This window comes from Taudactylus pleione, unplaced genomic scaffold (assembly GCF_031769625.1).
Source record: "Taudactylus pleione unplaced genomic scaffold, aTauple2 ptg000012l, whole genome shotgun sequence".
NCBI classification, from domain to species: domain Eukaryota; kingdom Metazoa; phylum Chordata; class Amphibia; order Anura; family Myobatrachidae; genus Taudactylus; species Taudactylus pleione.
In genome coordinates, this window is record NW_028284415.1 from 12,288,896 (window position 1) to 12,305,319 (window position 16,424).

At 45.8% G+C, this 16,424-nt stretch overlaps 1 long non-coding RNA gene across 1 annotated transcript; it reads right to left on the reverse strand.

Annotated features, from left to right (window-relative positions):
- Positions 1-7,794: 7,794 nt before the first annotated feature.
- LOC148542472 (uncharacterized) lies at positions 7,795-12,870 on the reverse strand. Its single transcript, XR_015877788.1, has 2 exons — positions 12,764-12,870; positions 7,795-8,822 (listed from the first exon to the last, which is right to left on the reverse strand). It is a non-coding gene; the product is annotated as an uncharacterized LOC148542472 (long non-coding RNA).
- Positions 12,871-16,424: the final 3,554 nt, after the last annotated feature.

Here is a 16,424-nt window from a genome sequence, read left to right on the forward strand (position 1 = left end):
CTCCAGATTAACTGGGCTCCGAGGTGGAAGTTTGCAAGCAGTGTTTCCCAGTTTATTTCCAGGAGTTTGCAGCAGCCAGGTCCTCTCTCACTGGGGCCTGTTTTCCCTGTCTCCAGCTCCCTGGGCTGACTCCTGTTATTATAGTTTCCTGTGGACTCTAGCCTTGTGACTGTGTCCTGCGGGATCCGGTGTGTGTCTCCTGCCAGCTCTTGTCTGTATAGGTTGGGGAGTATTGGAAGCGGACGTCAGCCATCCTGTCTTCTTGGGCGGTGGCTGCGAGTCTCCCTGCGCACCAACATCTCTGGTGCTGCGGCTGATCTGCCCTGTTGTTCCCTACTTCAGCAGTCATCTGAGGATTTCTCCTTTATACCTGCTGTCTGATACTGTACCTCCCCAGCTGTTGACCTCCTTGTGGCTGTGTGCTGGTAAGCTCTGGTGGTGTGCTAGCCGCCATCACCTTGCCACTGATTTCCCTCCTGGCTGCTGCTCAGGTTATCCTGTCCTGCTGAGACTACTACACCGGTGGCTACGTACTTCAAAGATGGCTAGTTCTATGCAGCAAAGTATCCAGGCTATTAATGCCTTTACTGTGAGGCTGCTTACCAAGCTTGAGGATGTGATGAACGTGTCTGTGAGTTCTGCAGCTGCTGTCCGCATGTCTCCTGCAACAGTGCAACATTTGGATATATCCTGTCTGAGGTCTGTGTTTACCTCTGATTCTGATGCCCTCTCGGCTTATGGATGTTTCAAATTTGATGAGGTTTTTACAGAGATCCGTTCTTCACTTCCGACAAGTTAAAGTTCTGGGATTTATCCTTGCGGTACTTCATGACCCTTTTTATCTACTCTCCGCTGGCAGAATGTTTACAGTATTGCTCCCATGCTGCATAGTGTGTTCTTGGGGAGATGGGGACGGGACAATTTATATAATCCTACAAGAGCCAGATTAAGATTAATATTTTGAAACCTAATATTTTGCTCTAAGGTCTTAGGATATTTTATTTTTGTTTATTATTTATCCAGTTGTTTGAATTACTTAATTACTCTGCTAACTTGGTTTTCATATATAGAAGTATAATGCTATGTATTTTATATGGAAGAAACACCATTCCTTTAAAATGTGGGAGAGCTTGGCAGGACCTATCTTAGTCATTAGTTTATTGCTCTCATCAGATACATGGGTTTCTGTTATCCTGTATTTCTGGATGGAGGGGGTAGGTAGTTAGTGTATGGTAGCTTAGTGTGTTTGGGGGGTATTTAGGGATCCAAGTATGCCTGAGTTGGGGTTAGGTTATACAGGGTGGGGGGGTCCAGGAAAGGGTTGTTTTAATATTTATTTTTTAGGGATATAGGTTTTATTTTGTTATTTGGGTAGATGTGGATGTTTTATTATTTTGATCTTACTCTGTATTTTGATATGCAATTTTGTTTAAGCTAGTTGCGGAAGGTTGTATGTATCACTTTATTTTGAATACTGCATTTCTCTTATCTCCGGATTTATGTGCTCGAATGGCGCCTTCGAGTCCCTTTTGTTCTAAATATATATGATAAGGAGTATTCCATATATCTTGTTATTCTATACCATCATATACTATTGTGTAATATTACACACTTGCTCATTGTATGCTATATTTATTTTCCATATTTAATCCTGCTTAATTGCTGTATATTCTGTTTTTGTTTTGTATGTATGCTAAAATTTCAATAAAAAAATTGAATTAAAAAAAGACCACCACAAAAAATTACTTTCATTTTGGGGGCAAAAAAAAAAAAAAAGTTGGGGGACAAAGTTAGTTTTTAACGAAATAGACGCGCCAGGTTTTTGCGGCAGGTGGATTTTTTACGTATTTGAGAACGATACTTTAGCAACTTTAAAATATGCTTTAAAATATTTTCAGGTTCCCAAAATTTGCAGGGACTAGTTATCTTCTCCAGAAAATAAAACAAAATGCTATTCTTCACCACTTATGCAAATACGCAAAACAGCGCCAATTGAGACCATTTAAAAACACCAAATACCTTCAGCAGGCCAATTTGGGGGTATCCATAGTGATCCCCCATGTCAGTGCATCTTTTGGGGGGTGCACACACAGTGACAGTTAGGTTAGGGGGTCCCTCTCCTGGGTAGAGGACTCCTTCCTTACACACACACACACACACACACACACACACACGGAAGCAGCACACCAGTCTGGATGCAAGTACAAGCTGGTCGGCGCCAGTCTTTATTGTACAATGTCAGAAACAAACAAAGAAAACAAACATAAATCCTAGCCCTGTCGGGGCACTAACTTCACAGGTAGTTCCCTCACTACCAGAACCTGGTAGGGCCTAATGCCCTCACTAGCAACAAGGGCACAGCACAACACTTACAGTTAGGTTTCAAGTGTCTCTGAGCAAACTCCCTTTCTGCTCTCCCAGGTGAGACAATCAGCCCTCAACACACTAGGCTTATATTGGCCACTCAGGTGGAAACCCTAACAAGCCTGTTACCAGGCTAAGAGAACCAAAACCTGGAGTGGCCGTGGGTGGAGCCCTCCCTCTCCTCTCCTCTCCTCTCACCCACAACCCCCAGGTCCCAAACCGGCTTTTCAAAAAGCCGAGACTCAAGCCTGCTACACTGCAGACTTTCTCCTGGAGGTTTAAAACACATAAGACAGGAATCTGGGACAAATGTACCTGCCACAGACCACTTTACAAATGATCCTATCACAACACATATATATATATATATATATATAAATATTACACATACACACAATGCTAGCTGGGTTACCTATTGTTGCCCAGGTTGAAGACTGGACCCTGAAGTACACCTGCAACCTTTATTTTTTAACATTCTACTCGCCTATAACCCCAATCCATTGATCCTGAAAAGGACCCCACTGTATAGGGTGCAAACAGTAGCGTAACTACCATGAGTGCAAGGGGTGTGGCTGCTACCGCTCCCCCTGCACCCAGTCAAGCACACAAGGTGGGCCGGTCTAGAAAGGGCCGTTGAGGAAGGCCCTCGTGTCGGCAATGGTGATTTGGTTCCGGCTCACCAGCTGATTACAGCTGGCAGGCAGTCATGGAGAGACAGCGCCGCTGGACGCGAGGCAATCAGAGCTTGCGGACTGGCAGCCAATCAGTAGTGGCAGCTCCTGATTGGCTGTGAGTGCGCAAGCTCCGATTGGCCCACGACTAGCGCCAGGTTTAAATTGCAACAGCACTGCCTGTCCACGTCTGCCGATGCATCATGCGACTCGGCCCCAAATCCACACCTGCTGGCTGCTGAGGCGACATGTTGCTGGAGGGACATGGGGAAGTGAGTCTTTGGGGGGGGGGGGGGGCATATTGTGTAAGGAGCACTACTATTCTGTAGAATGTGTTTTATGGGGCACTACTGCTATGGCGTAATCTGTAAAAGGCATTACTGTGTGGTATAGTGTGTAAGGGGCACTACTACTGCATGGTATTATGTGTATAAGGGGTACTACTGTGCGTCTTAACCTGAATGGGCTGTGTGGCATACTCTGAATAGGGTCTGTGTGGGCAAATGTGTTTTTTTTTTTTTTTTTACCTGTGGGGGGCCCTTTTAAGATCTTGCTATGATCTATTTAAGATCAGCAGCAGTCTCCTCTGCCTGAGGTGGGGGGGGGGGGGGGAAATCACACTGATCATGCCCCCCCTGGATTTGCACTGAGCTTAGGGTTTTACAGTGCTCCCCCAGTGCACAGCGATGCAAAATGTTTTTGTTTTTCTAGGGGGGGGGGGCAATCCTGCAATTAGGCCACGCCCCCTTCCCTGGGGTGGCTCTCTATGCCCCTGGTTACGCCCTTGCAAACAGAGGCTCTGGATTAAATATGAACTTGCTTGAGTCATCAAGTTTGCTAGAGGTGAAAAGGATATTTTTTGTTGCAATCTCACAGGTTTTTGACAGACTGCTAATTTCCACTGGAGCCAGCCCTGGAACCTGTGTAATTTAAGAGTGGCCCTATTTTTTAGCGATTCTGTGTGGCCCTGACGAAGTTCAAACCTAGGCAAAAACCTAATCCTGGTCAAACTATACCACCATGCCAAATTTGGTGGAGCTAGGTCCAAAACTCTGGCCATGCATAACACTTTCTAGCTTATTAGAGAGATTATATTGATATACAATTACAGTATGAACTCCAAAAAACTGGCACTCCACAATTCCTGTATATTACCTTCCCCGGGAGATTCCCAATCCATACACCACAAGATAGGAATCACTCATAGGACTCCTTATAGAAAGGAATGGACTCATTGATACGCAGTTTCAATCTCTTTATTGAGATCTTTCTCAAGTCTCAGTTGCATAATACAAAAAAACACGATTTTTATAACAAACACACTCACCCTTGTGCTCCGTCTGGACGCTGTCCCTGGGAGGAGTGAAGTCACACCGCCGTGACCATTGTGTCCCACGGGCTCCCGGCCTGCATCATTGTTAGTAATCACGGCAACCAAGCTCCACCCCAAAATGCAGATGACGCCGGTGGAGGTGCTGGGATCTCTGATCTGCCGTAAGCATGTGCACTCGTGACCAAATAGGCATCCAGCCATATAACACTCAAGTGCTATCACCAAACATAAAACATTTAAAAATGTGGGCTTACTTATACATTTCATTTTACGAGGCCAAACTTGTTGAATTTACTTCTGCAAAATATATACACTGTATTGTAAAATATAATTAAAATGTTGCTTTATAATGAATAGGAAGTAGCAGCTGTAAGCTAACCAGTCAGAATGGACTATTAGTGGTATATTTACTAAAGTACAGGTTTTTACAAGTGGAGGTGTTGCCCATAGCAACCAATCAGGTTCTAGCTATTATCTTCTAGGAGGTGCTAGATAAATATGCATTTACTTTCTAAGCTGCATAAATATATTATATCATTGTTACACTTTTGGGGAATGTGATGAGACATTTTAGCAATAATTTTGTAATATTTCTCTAGCACCTTCTAGAAGATAATAGCTAGAATCTGATTGGCTGCTATGGACAACAACTTCACCTCTAAAAACCCACACTTTGGTAAATATATCGCTAAAGCAGCGTACACACTTGGAGAGTAGGAAAGACAGTACGATTACGACACTGGAATCGTACAGATATTCCTGATCCCCTGTAGTCCCTACACTGAATGAGATTGTTCAGTGTAGGCACCCTCCCTCATCCCTGAACATGGTCAATCTGTCATTATCGGCAAATTGACCGGCATGTTCAGGCAATGATAGATGTCGGAAATGACTAGCGGGAGCGCGCATCGCTGGTCGTTTCCAACGTAATAGAGCATGATTTGTGCATAATTAGTGAGCAATTGAATGATTACCATGTCGTAATCATTCAATCGTCATTAATATCGCCAAGTGTGTACGCTGCTTTAGAGTCAAAGTGGCCACAGCAATGCTCAAATGTAGAGTCAGTATTGAGTTCTTGATCCATGTTAGTTAATTTTTTTGTTTCCATCCATCTTTGGGCCTTATTCAGCAGTGCAGAGTCTGCTTCGGTGGAACGCCTCCATTTCCCAATGAATGTGCTGAATCAGGTCTTTTGTCCGCATAATAGCACTACTCGTTCCTAAAGTCCCAGGCCAATTAGAAGTGGTATCCAACAATAATGCTGAATAAGTATATTTGTGTTGAAGGGGAAAATTTTTCAGTAAATAATTTGTTTTAATGAATTGACTGAAATCACATGAATATTGTTTCGTAGTATATTAGAAAGTTTAGACAATAAGGGGTATATTTACTAAAGTGTGGCTTTTTAGAAGTGGAGATGTTGCCCATAGCAACCAATCAGATTCTTCTTAATATTTAACTAGGACCTTTTAGAAGATAATAGCTAGAATATGATTGAATGCTATGGGCAACACATCGACTTCTGAAAACCCACACTTTAGTAAGTATACCCCTAAGTTTTTTTTTAAAGAAAGCAACCTTCACCCCAAAAAATCTGCAACTTACGTTTAAATAAAGTCTAAATAAGGTCCTTAGGTGTATTAAGAAAGGAGACACTGAAGAGTTCACCAGTGTATACAAAGCAATGATATTTTAGTCAGTATACCTATGTATATGGGGTTTGATTCCTTTATATAATCACATTTAATTTGTTGGAGCACCTATTTTCCTTTTAAAAATAGAAGTCTGCCACGCCATCTACTGATAGTAGTGCAAACTGCAGTCTGGTTTGTGCTAATGAGAGCATTAATACTACTTAATACTTTGCTGCTGGTCAGGTTCATCAGTGTAAACAGCATGCTCTGTATTTCTGCATACTATACATGGCTTCCCTGACTTTGAAAATAAGACCTTATCAATAAACATAATAATACAGTTATATTGGGTTTTAAAAAACACCTTTAATAAATTAAAACGTGCACATCATCCTCTGGCTTGTATCACCCCCATTGCCAGGTATGGGTAACGCTACATCAAGACAGCCCGAGAAAGGGATTTTCACTGCATCATAAATACAGGGGTATTCAATATGGAGCGAAAAATTTGCGATAATTTCGCACTGACGTCATTTTCGCTGGTTTTGGTTTTACACCATATTCAATTTCAAAGACTTTTCACAGGTTCGAAAAGTCTTTGAAAAAAAACGGGGATAACTTTTCACCACTGAATAGGTGGCAAAAAAAAGTGCAGATTTGGGGTTTAGGGGTGCAGGCCTAAAAAAAATAAAAAAAAAAAATAGCCTGCACCCTTCAGAATGACCCCTTGAAATGATCTGTGTTAAAAAAATAAATAAAAAAAAAAAAAAAGCACTTTTGAATTTGGGGGACAAAAAAAAAAAATGTTGGGGGACAAAGTTTAAAAATTGCGAACTTGACTCTGGAGGGGGGTCCCCAAGTATGCCCCAGGTGTTTTTTTTTCATTGCAGCTGCTTGCGGCAGGTGGGTTTTTCACAATTTTTTCAAGTCACTTTAGCAACTTTAAATATGCTGACCCCCATTTTCAAGTACCCCCAAATTTGCTGGGCATAGTTATTTTTTCAAAAAAAAAAAATCTAAATGCTCGTCTGCATCACTTTCTTCAAAGTCGCATTTATGCACTTGCCACGGCTATTAGAAACCCAGACTTCCTTCAGGAGTTAAAAATGGGGGTACCCATAGTGATCCCCATGTCTAGACATCTTTAGGGGGGTCCCTAGAATATTTCCCAAAAATTCCCGGTTTTGTTAACCTGTAAAAAAAAATGTAAAAATTTATATTAAAAAAAAAAATGACATAAGGTCCCCCCCCAAAAGCCAAACCAGCCCCAGGCTTGCAGCTAGTGGTGGTTTCTAAAAATACGGGGAACAAAATGTGTAGGGAACCACCGTATTTTAGAAACCAACACCAGGCTGCAGGGACTAGCGCTGGTTTTAAATATAGGGGGCAAAAACGACGTGTGGTACCCCCTATATTTAAGGACAGCACCAGACCCAACCGACTGGGGTGTAATGCCACAGCCCGGAGACCCAATCACCAGGTCCAAAGCATTACACCCCAAGTCAGTCAGCGCAAGCCGGTTATCTCGGGGGAGTTGGGGGTCCCCCCTCTCCCGATCACCACAGGCTTACGCTGAAGCCTGGGGCTCATCCCCATACCGCTGGAGCGGTGGGTATGGGGGTAATAGGGGGGCCAAATAATGTAACACTATTGTACTTTACAGTGGAACTACAAGTGCCAGCATGCCTGCCATTTTGCACTTGTGGAACTACAAGTGCCAGCAGACATGCGGCTCCTGTAATTTCACTGTAAAATAGTTAAAAAAAGACAAAACACACACACGCACACACGGTGTCCAGTATGTTTATTACACACACCTACCCATTCACACATACTTATACCAGATGTTCTGTCCCCTTGTCAAGTAGACGCAGATTTCTGCTCGTGCCCTCTTGTGCAAGCAGAAATCCATGCTAACTAGGGCTTCCAGGGCTAGTCATGATATTACCGAGAGGTGGTAATTCCATAGTTTCAGACACTTAACCTGGGACCTACACTTTCGTCACTGGCTTACCGTGGGAATTGAATGTAACGTTCACTCCAAGTCAAGTGTGGGGCAGGGAGTCAGACCACGCATGCCCGAAAAGGGGCATAGTCAGGGGCGTTCCTAGAGAGGAGGGGGCCATGTGCAGTCTCCGTCACAGGGCCCCCTCCTTTCAGTCCGCCGGCCGGCAGCACACTGAGCGCAGCGCCACACTAGACTGCGCTCAGAGTCTATAGCGCATGGGCAGAACAGAGGGAAAATGGCCGCGGCGGCCATTTTCCCTGTACTGCGCATATTGACAGAAAAATGGCCGCAGCAGCCATTTTCAAGGTGTTTTTACAGCGCTGACAGCAGAGCCGATGTGGGATTCCAGAGAGGTAAATAAATGTAAGTTGATCAAAAGGTCATTGCACACTCCCACCCTCAGGGCCTTATGATTCCCTGTTTAATGCTGTGGAACCAATTTAGCACACACTTTTTACGATATCCCAAATCATTGATTAGTGTTTATACAGGGCCATGGCTACATTCAAGTTCATCACTGACATCTCTGATGGTCACACAATGGTCTTTCTGAATTATGGCATCATGGTGTCAGTTCTCTGCTGTCACTGCAGTTGATGGTCTGCCACCACGAGGTTTGTCGCACACGGACGATTCTTCCAATAGAAAATGCTTCATCCACCTTCTGACATTGCTATAGTCATTTGTACGCTCACCATACACTTTTTTCAGTCTTCTGTGGATTTCTGTAGCACTGCAGCCTTCTTTTTCCAGAAAAAAAATTACGGCTCTTTGTTTCATCTTGGATTCCATGGTATTTCTTGGACTACCTAAACAATAATACATATATAGCTAGCAGATATATTAAAGTAAAAACTGACAAAGTGTCAAATAAATGTTGTGTATTATTTCAGAGTTATGAGCATTTAGGCATTACTTTTTGGACAACCGTTGTATAATATGGATGCAGGCCCCCCGTGGACCCAGGGGCCCGTGTGCACCGTACACCCTGCACCCATTATAAATACACCCCTGGGTGTAGTCATGAGATAAGGGGGCATGTTGATAAGACGCACCCTTTTAATCACATGCCAGGCTGCTCCCAAACGCTACATCGCTATTTTTTCCACCCACGGGTGGGGACAGCTCCTGGCATGTTGTTTTAGAGGAGCGCCACCAAAAGGGCAGGGTGCATTCTGCCCTTTTGAAATCGGGCAGGGCGTGATGCCCCGCTAAAACAGCCTAGCATGAACACTAAAATAGCTCAGAGCACTTAACCCAGGAGCTAAATCCTAGCAGTAAGTCCCACAGCTAATTGAACTGCCACCAGAGATAGAGGATAGTATTATATAAACTTTCTGTTTAATATGCAGATTATGTCTATTGCTCCAGGACGGTAGCATTTGCAATAATGTTGGTGAAGGACTGAGGAGATGAGTATCGAACTGCTCAAATTTAGACAGGACAGCCTTGATCCTGGGAGTCGTCCTGTCATTTCAACAATAGAAGAAATGTACCAGTAAAAAGCGCTCTCAAAGTGACATGTTACTCATAGATAATCACCAGGGTGTGTATCACATCTATTAATGAAAACACAAATAATCACCCTAAAACATTACAGTTAATCCTGGATTTGCATGTATCCACTATACTCATACAGGGTACACTTCAGATTTCCTCCAAACTCCTCCTTCCGTTCCTAATGATGCGTTTCTGTAATATAAGTGTGCCTTCCAGCTCTTATTTACTCAATACAACCAATTAGGGCATTGGAAGACACATAAAAAATAGGAGAAAGATAGTGCAAATTCCTTTAAAATTTAACAAATTTAATCACAGATTACACTTACAGGATCGAGGACAAATAAAACATGTAACAGATCTCCACTGGTCAAATGAGCAACAGACTTCAAGCGGATGTTAGTCCCCAGTCCCAGAAGACTAAAGGGATAATGTGGGCCTGGTTCCGGATATGAAAGTCCACCTTGAGGGATAACACCACCGACACGGTTTCCTCCGGGAGTCCAAAGAATAATGAGCCACGCTGTCATTTCAACTCAACAACCAGGACTAATGTGCCGAATGTTGGAAGGTGTGCCTGCTCACAGCAAGAGTGTATTCAGGTGCAGAAGGCAGGTGTTAGAGCTGCTCAGCAGTTTAGAAGGGATGCAGTCAAGAAGCCGGCGGTCGAAATGCCGCCGGCTTCCCTACTGTCAAATCCCGGCAGGGGACTAATGGCAGGCGTCGAAATCTCGACGCCTGTCATTATTCCTATGCCGGGAGTCCAGCATACCAAACGAAGGTTAAGTCGGGCGCGGACGGCCGCGCAGGGGAGGGTAGAAGGGTTAGGTGCTCCTGGGGGGGGGGGGGGGGGATTTAGGGTTAGGCACCCCCCCATTAGGTTTAGGCTAGGGGAAGGGAGGGTTAGGCACCCACACGGAGAGGTTAAGGTTAGGCACCCCCCCCCCCCCCCACTCGAGGGTTAGGTTTAGGCTGTGGGATGGGGGGGCGGGTTAGGCTTAGGCTCTTCAGGAGGAGGTTAGGGTCAGGCTTTCTTTGGGAGGTTAGGCAACCCTAAGGGATGGTTGGGGGGGGGGGGGGGGGGGGGGGAGGGGGGGAGAGGGTTAGGGATAGTTAGAAACTTACCTTAGTCGGGATCCTGCTGTTCAGCTTTCCGGCGTCGGTATAACATCCAGCGGTATCAGTTCCCATTGTCACAAAGCTACATCACTGTTCGGACAGGACTAGATCCGTATTATGATGGAACCATACCTAAATTCCTAAAGCATACCTAAAGTCTCGCAGAGTGCTAATTATGAAAATTATAATGTTGTGAAGCGTGCAATGTATATTATACATTTCTGACCCAGTTCATGTAGGAACTGACAGTAATCCAGTATTGGAAGTTGCTCAATCAATGTGCAAATTTAGAGCACGTGATAAGAAGATTGGCATAATCTAGGAAATAGATCTACCTCTATGGAGTGCGAACAGGGCTGGCACAAGGTCTACTAGCACCTTGTGCAAGAAGTGTTTTATATTAGGGACCAACTATCCCTTAGATCAGGAATGGCCAACCTGTGGCACTCCAGCTATTGTAAAACTACAAGTCCCAGCATGCACACTGCTTCAGTTTTGCCATTAGGGGGATGTTAAAACTGTGGCAGGGCATGCTGGGATGTGTAGTTTCACAACAGCTGGAGAGCCATTGGTTGGCCAGGCCTGCCTTTAATGCACATTGTTAACAAACACACCTGCGCCTATAGGGCATTTTGGTTTTATAGTGCCCTAGTCCAGAGCCTGGGTTGGGATTAGTGGATGACACTCTACCTTGTTGCATGGTACCCCCTGGGGCCAGACCTGCCTGACAAGATGATCTCTGCAGGGGGTATCCACTAGGCGATATTGGCAGGAGATTGCACGATAACGACGTCATTATCTTGCAATCGCCCGCAAATTGGGCATGCAAATGCGCGTGCCCGCTGGTCGTTTTTGCCATCTATCTTCGCCCGTACATGCTGGTCAACCTGACGATCCCATCAGGTTCAGCATGTACGGGGAGCAATAGAGAGCACCTACTGTTCTCTTCTTGCTGCCGCCGGACCTCTCTGCAATACACAGGAAAGGAAACAAACAGTCACAGCCTGATGACACCGGACACTCACAACATGTCAGTGTCCAGCATCATCAGGCTGTGACTGTTTGTTTCCCTTCCTGTGTGTTGCAGAGGTGTCCATGTCTTGATCTCATGCTGCCTAGACTGAACGAGTGAACGTTCCATCTAGGCACATCACTAGATATACAAACGAGAGCATAATTGCAAAGTCGTAATCGTGCTCTCGTTTGTATATCTAGTAGTGGATACCCGCCTTTACTCAGAGCACGGCTCACTTGTCACCCCTACAGATGGCAGCGCCATTGTCCATTGCTCAGCTGCATTCAGAAACTTCTTTAGTGTCTGTTTTCTTCTGTAGATCAGTGACAGTCTGTCGCGTCCTCCTGAAGCACCTCACTGGCTGGTCCACAGGGAACACAAGGAGTCGGACATCCCACAGTCCTTCCCTAGCAGTGCAGACAGCAGTATTTGTGTCTGGCAACCAGGGCCGGCGCTAGGCTTCTCTGCACCCAACACAGTCCTGTGCAGCACTGCTGCACACCTCCCCTCCGCTCGAGCATATACCCAATAACGCCAATGGGGGTTGTCGACCATGTCAACATTAATCATGTCTGCACGCATGACATGTTAGAATGTCTACATAACGTCCCTGATGGTCACTTACCTGGTCCCAGTGTCTGGAGCGAAGTCTACCTGGTCCTGTTATGTGACAAGCAGTTCCAGTGCAGATGTCTGATGAGAAGCGTTTCCGTTGAGTATTCTAAACCTATCAACATTTCAGTCAGATGTTGACATTGTGAACATGTCAACATTCTGAGGATGGCAACATGGTATATGCCGACATATTTAAATTCTAGTGAGAGGGTTCCTCCCAAAGAGGTGGGATGGAAAGAAGAAACCTTTTTTGGGGCACTGACTCAGTGCAGAAGTATTACCCCACTAGTTTTCCCAAACATGCCCCTTTTCTTTTACATACCACCCCTCCTGCCCACCAACCTTTACACTCACATACTCCTCCAGTCACTACCCGTTCCTGGCTATGGCTGAGGGACTGTATAAGCCGTGGGTTTGCCGTCTCACGGACTACTTTGACATTACCGGACCCCGGCATTAAAGACATGACCCAGACCATTCCATCAAAATCAGATAGCAAACCTGTCAGTGTGTATCTTTCTTTGGGCAGAGAGCCCGCGGTGACATGAGATCCATGCAGCAGCATCCGTCACCCGCTGTTATCTCAGCACCACGTGCAGCTGCGTCACGGAGACGGCGCGAAATGTGATCATTTATCAAGCGACGAAGAGTTTAACTTTCAGCCACTTGGAGACTTTAGTTCTTTGCCCCGCCCCTGACAGGGAGACGCCTCTTCCTGGCTCCACCTTGACTTCCGGTCACTGAGTAGTTCTGTTCTACGTGAGTGGGACAGAGTCGCCGGCCTTCGCAGCCAGGGAAACATTGAGACAATAGGTCAGTATAGTAGACTACTACTATTAGTAGTGTAGTGTGTTATATGGTGTATTGCACTACAGCATATGCCATAGTGTGATGTAGAGAGTGGGATGCAGTATAGTGTGGTGTAGTGCTGGATAGCATGATGTGGTTTGGTGTAGTGGAGGATAGCATGGTGTAGTGCAGTGCTGGATAGCATGGTGTGATGTGGATTAGCGCTGGATAGCGTGATGTGGATTAGCGTCATGTGGATTAGCGCTGGATAGCGTGATGTGGTTTAGCTCTGGATAGCGTGATGTGGTTTAGCGCTGGATAGCGTGGTGTGGCTTAGCGCTGGATAGCGTGATGTGGCTTAGCGCTGGATAGCGTGATGTGGCTTAGCGCTGGATATCGTGGTGTGGCTTAGTGTTGGATAGCGTGGTGTGGCTTAGTGCTGGATAGCGTGGTGTGGCTTAGCGCTGGATAGCGTGATGTGGACTAGTGCAGGAATGCGTGGTGTGTTGTAGTGCAGGACTGTGTGATGTGGTTTAGCGCAGGATTGCGTGGTTGGTTTAGTGTAGGATAGTATGGTGGGGTGTAAACGCCTCAATACATCTCCAATGGATTAGGGCAATTTTGGTGATGATTGTCCCAATAAATTGCTCTACCAATTGATAATCGTGATCAAAAAGTGATCGCAATCGCCAAGTCAGGATGTCTAACATGTTGGATTTCACAAACCAATCTGGGCTGTAGACTGCTAGTGTATGTACCTTGTGACACTCGGATGTTTTTTAATGTAAAAATACACTTAGAAGCATTATTTTATATAGACTTCTCTTACAATTATATATAGAGGCTCTGGTGTGGCGTCTAAGCAGTCTCCTTTTTCAGCCGTACATTGGCCCTCATTCAGAGCCGTACGCTCTGAGCAGAGCGCACGCTCTGAATGAGGGCCGGGCTCCATTTTCATGGAGCGTCCTCCTGGACGCTCGTATAGCGGTGGGTCACCACCCACAGGCTATACGAGCGTGCTTTTTGATGGACGCGATGGTCGAGACCATCGCGACCATCGAAATTGTGAGCCGGAGCCTGCGGTTGAGGTTTTCAACCGCAAGCTCCGGAGTGATTTTGGCTCTATCAGAGCCAAAATCACTCCCACTGACATCACTAGTGATGTCAGTGGGCCGGCTTCAGACGGGAGGCGTTCCCGTGGGAACGCCCCCGGCAGGGAGGCACGCCCCCGGCACGCCCACCAAAGGGGGCGTGCTGTCAATCAACATTGACAGCACGCCCCCTTTGATCGGACACAACGAGCGAAGGACTTTCCTTCGCTCGTCGCGTCTGGCGCATGCGCACGACGGAGCTCCCTCCGTCGTGCGCATGCTCAGTGCATAACATCGACCCACTTGCGAGCGGACAGCCGCTCGCGAGTGGGTCTGAATCAGGCCCATTGCACACAGCAGTGTGTCCTATCCCACAGTGCAATATTAATGTAATATCTGGTGCTGGAGATGCTGCTATTGGGATAGGAGTGCTTATAAAGGATCTGCAGGTTCCGTTCATTTATTTTGAACAGCGTGGCTTTATTCAATTTATTACAGTTTACAATACTTTTGACTCTGCTATTACAGTCCATGTTTTAAGGATATCCATGCTTGAGCCCAGATGGTTAAATCAAATTGACTGAGGTGCTAATTATTATTATTATTATAGCGCAAGCATATACTCTGCAGCGCTTTACAGAGAATATTTGGCCATTCACATCAATTCCTGCCCCAGTGGGAGCTTACAATCTATGTTCCTTACCATATGCATACACACTAGGGTTAATTTTTTGTTGAGAGGCCAATTAACCTGCCAGTATATTTTTGGAGTGTGGGGGCAAACTGGAGCACCCAGAGGAAACCCACTAAAGCACAGGGAGAATATACAAACTCCACACAGGTAGGGCCATGGTGGGAATCGAACCCACAACCTCTGTGATGTGAGGCAGTAATGCTAACCATTACACCGTCTGTGCTGCCCATCTGTGCTCAAGTAGTGTTCCCACTAGGCTGTTTTAGTGGGGCGTCTCACTACAACAGCCTGTCCTGTGCCTTTCCCACCCACGGGCCAAGCTGTAGGTGATCCATCTCCGCTGGGTGAATAGATGCCGTGCACATGTGCACGGCATCTATTCACAGCGAGTAAAGTGCTTGAGGGAAGCCTAGCACCTCAGTAAAGGTGCCCATACACGGTGCGATTTGCAACCGATTCGATGTCGTATGCAATTGCCCTTGAACTCCCTTCGGCAGCTGAAGTGAACGATGTGCAGCAAAAGCTGCACGATGTTCTATCGTGCACGATCTAATGATTTGCATATTCATTAGATCATGTGGGCGATATGAGAGATGCGTGTAGCACAGACCAGGGAGATCTGTACTATATGCATCTGTGTCATTAACACAGAGCACGGACAGGATCAGTGAGAGACCCTTCTGTGCTGCTGTGTATCTCAATGACGCACGCACGGACCCGGAGATCCATGCTACATGCAGCTGTGTCATTGACACAGAGCACGGACGGAATCAGAGAGACCTGTTTGTGCTGCAGCGGTAAAAAGAAAAATGGTTCCCCCCTCCCCTTAGTGACCCAATGCTGGTTGTGCTTAAATACAGGGGACAAACGACATAGGGGTTCCCTGTATTTCCTGTATTTAAGCACAACCAGCATCGGGCTAGTCAGAACCAGCCCTGGTTGCCAAAATACGGGGGGACTAACTACGTAGGGGTCCCCCGTATTTTGCGCAACCAGCACTGGGTTCTGATCCGGTCCTGGAAATACAGGGGGAAAAAAATGAGTAGGGTCCCCCTGTATTATTCAGAACCAGCACCGTACTTTTTCTAGCGGGGGGCTAATGCCACAGCCAGGGGAGCCCCCCAGCCGAAGCATTAACCCTGATGCTAGTCAGCCCAGGCCGGGGATTCCTGGGGAGCCCCTCCAGGGCACCCCAGGCCTAGGCTGATAGTCCGAGACAACCCGGCACCCACCGCCCCAGGGTAGTGTAGTGCATTTCATTAAAGTAAATATATTGTCTTTTGCTGTGGAATTGCAGGTCCCAGCAAGTTTCCCCCGCATGTCGGTACTTGGAGAACCACAAGTACCAGCATGCGGGGCAATACGAGCCCGCTGGTATCTGTAGTTGCACAGCAAAAGCATTATTAAAATAAACACAGGACACACACACCGTACAAAGTATAAGTTTATTAAACATACATGCACTCACACATGTACAGAACAAAAAAAGGAAAAAATCAAATCTTTGGCACTGGAAAAAAAAAATCACAATTATAAAAATCAAATAATAATAATGAAAATCAAATATATTCTCAAAAGATACTATCAG